The following is a 3,669-nucleotide window of genomic DNA, read 5'->3' on the forward strand; positions in this document are numbered from 1 at the left end:
GGATTCAGCCTAGATGTTTTGGTTCACCTTGTCTCTGCCAAACAAAGCCATTTGCTGGAAGATGATGTTATTGCATGGATCGATGTGCATCAGTGCTACGCCAAGCACACTTCCCAACAATCTTATATAGATAGACTGGTGCCAAAGTACATAATCATTGATTCAACGGTTGACACAATCTCTGGTATACAATGCAATGCTTCATTGAGAAGGAATTTACAGGTCCTACAGTTATAGTTCATGCCTGAAAATAAACTGTAAATACAAAATACTTGGAGGAAACTGGGATTACTTTGTGCTGTTTACTTTTCTCTGGAAGTACTCATAAAGATACAAGTAGACATAAAAAATAGTTATCCCTTTTATTTGGAAATTCGAAAAAAGTATCTAAGCCCTACTTTAGTAATTAGAACAGGATTCTGCTTGATTGCTTGAATCATTCCAATCTTGAAATTAACAAGAAAGTAGGAAAGTTTTTGCAAGATGCTATAAAGCTGTGCCAAGATAAGACTGGGAGAGAAACTGTCTTTTATATATTCTAGCTGCAATTTGTAATTATGGCTTATCCTTAATTCTTTTTATAGTTCAATCATAATTATTTGTTATGTTTTATATGCCAATAAAAGTTTTCTGTCTGTTGGAAAGCTTTTAACTGATGAAGAACATTACTTCTATCAAGACTTCTTATCTCCGCACTTTAGAGAGGAAGAAAATGAAGAGTTTGGATTTATATTCTGCCTTTCTCTCCTATAAGGAGACTCAAATGGGCTTACAAGCTCCTTTCCCTTCCTCTCCCTACAACAGATACCTTGTGAGGTAGGTGGGGCTGAGAGAGTTCTGAGAGAACTGTGACTAGCCCAGGAATGTAGGTGTGGAGAAACACATTCAGTTCACCTGATAAGAGTCCACCTGCTCTTAACCACTATACCATGCTGAAGCAATATATGAGAAAATTTAAAAAGAAGAAATACTGGCCTATTTTAGGTGGGTAGCTGGGTTGGCGTACAGTAGGACAGCACAGTAGCACTTTAGAGACCAACAAGATTTTCAGGGTATGAACTTTCTTTGTCACATATCAGACAAAGGGAACTTTGGCTCTTTAGATCCTGGAAATCTTGTTGGTCTTCAAGCTGCTGGTTAGAGTTGCCAACCTCCAGGTGGTGGCTGGTGATCTCCTACTATGACAACTGATCTGCAGGTGACTGAGTTCAGTTCACCTGGAGAAAATGGCCACTTTGGGAGGTGGGATCTATGATATTATTCCCCAGTGAAGTCCATTCCTTCCTCAGACCACACCCCCTCAGGCTCCACCCCGCAAATCTCCAGGTATTTCCCAACCCAGAACCCTTCAGTCTTGTTCAAAATATTGGCCTGTATCCAGTGGTGGGATCCAAAATTTTTAGTAACAGGTTCCCATGGTGGTGGGATTCAAACTGTGGCGGAGCGCCACTGGGGCTGGGCGGGGCACAACGGGGGCGTGGCCAGGCATTCTGGGGCGAGGCATTCCTGGACGGGGATGTGGCAAGGAGGCAGCTGCTGCGCCGGTCCTTGGGTGGGAAACGAATGCACGCAGGCACAGGCTGCCACGCACGCCGGTGCACCTCCTGCTAGACTGCTTCAAGTTCTGCGCGCTACTGCTGAGAGGAGGGGCGTAACTAAGGCAAAAATCACGTGGCAAAATCACCAATTAGTAACCCCCTCTCGGCACACACAAATAATTAGTAACCTACTCTTGGGAACCTGTGAGAACCTGCTGGATCCCACCTCTGCCTGTATCCTATCTGTCAGCAAAGGAAGCCACGACCCTCAGTTTGCAAGACCTGAGGAAGGCTGTTAATGATAGGGATTTTGGGAGGTCATTAATTCATCGGGTTGTCATAAGCCGGGAGTGACTTGATGGCACATCACATATACATCCTGCCAGATTGCTCAGTGAAGTTTGAAGCCTTTCTCCGGCCCAGGAACCAACTTTAATGACTCTCCCTCTGATGGCAGAGCCATTTACTTTGGAAGAAGGCTCCTTAGAGTTTCAAAGCTTGCTGAGCTGAGAGATAGAATGAAAGCCATTACCTTCATTACCATGATAACAAATGCTCCCCAACCTATTTGTTTCTTGGATCAGTTCCAAGCACTGGCTTAAAGCCCTTCATGGCCCGGAACTGTCTCAAACCTATAGGACCATTTTTATCAGCCCAGCCATGTATACAATTCTGGTCATCCCATAAGCACCATGATAGTGGGCAAAGAGTTCTACTGTCTCTCTGAGATTGTGTGCATTCTGTAGAATGACCTTCCTGAGTCTATGAGGAATGCATCCATCCTGGTAGCTTTTATTGTTGTTATTTTCTATTCAGTTGCAGCTAATTTATGGCCCTTTCATTGAGTTTTCAAGGGAAGAGATTAACAGAGGTGGTTTGCCATTGCCTGCCTCTGTGTAGGAATCCTGGACTTCCTTGGTGGTCTCCCATCCAAGTGCAAACCAGGGCTGACCCTGCTTCGCCTCTGAGATCTCTGAGAAACCTTTATAACTTATTCAAGATAGTATGGAGTGGTGGCAATTGTTACAGAGTTGTGCTGTGCGGTTTGCTGTGAGCTGTTTTTTGTATTTTGTGTGATGTCTTTAGCCTTCTGGTGAAAGCTACCTTCGATCCCGTTTTGGCGAAGAGAGAGTTACAAGCATTTTAAATACACATACAGCTAAACATTGTGTGCACGCACATACTGTGCTTGGAACATTCTTCCATCTATTATTCTCAGAAAGAACAGAACAATTGCAAACTTCAAAAGAAAAGTACTTTCATAAGAACATAAGAACATAAGAACATAAGAACAAGCCAGCTGGATCAGACCAGAGTCCATCTAGTCCAGCTCTCTGCTACTCGCAGTGGCCCACCAGGTGCCTTTGGGAGCTCACTTTCAAGACAACATAATATTTTCTATACGTTTCATGCTCAGATGAAAGTCTGTCAGCTCATCGTTATGGTTGACAAGACCAGCCTCCTTATGCTTCCCTGAAAGCATTCTACAAAAATGATCCCTGAAGCCAGTGGTGGGATCCAAAAATTTTAGTAACAGGTTCCCATGGTGGTGGGATTCAAACTGTGGTGTAGCGCCAATGGGGCTGGGCGGGGCACAACGGGGGCGTGGCCGGGCATTCCGGGGGCAGGGCATTCCTGGACGGGGATGTGGCAAGGACGTAGCCGCTGCACCGGTCCTTGGGTGGGAAACAAATGCACGCAGGCTGCCACGCACGCCGGTGCACCTCCTGCTAGACTGCTTCAAGTTCTGCGCACTACTGCTGAGAGGAGGGGCAAAACTAAGGTAAAAATCACATGGCAAAATCACCGATTAGTAACCCGCTTTCGGCACACACAAAGAATTAGTAACTTACTCTCGGGAACCTGTGAGAACCTGCTGGATCCCACCTCTGACATACAGCTAAACATTGTGCACACACACACACTGTGCTTGGAACATTCTTCCATCTATTGTTCCCAGAAAGAACAATTGCAAACATCAAAAGAAGAGTACTTTCGAGGCAACATAATGTTTTCTGTACGTTTCATGCTCAGATGAAAGTCTGTCAGCTCATCGTTATGGTTGACAAGACCAGCCTCCTTATGCTTCCTTGAAAGCATTCTACAAAAATGATCCCTGAAGCATAAACAT

The 3,669-nt window shown here is 44.7% G+C and overlaps 1 non-coding gene across 1 annotated transcript; it reads right to left on the reverse strand.

Moving 5' to 3' along the window:
* Positions 1-3,463: 3,463 nt before the first annotated feature.
* Positions 3,464-3,669, reverse strand: LOC125439544. Its single transcript, XR_007245542.1, has one exon. It is a non-coding gene; the product is annotated as a small nucleolar RNA U3 (small nucleolar RNA).

This window comes from Sphaerodactylus townsendi, linkage group LG09 (assembly GCF_021028975.2).
Source record: "Sphaerodactylus townsendi isolate TG3544 linkage group LG09, MPM_Stown_v2.3, whole genome shotgun sequence".
In the NCBI taxonomy this organism is placed as follows: Eukaryota; Metazoa; Chordata; class Lepidosauria; order Squamata; family Sphaerodactylidae; genus Sphaerodactylus; species Sphaerodactylus townsendi.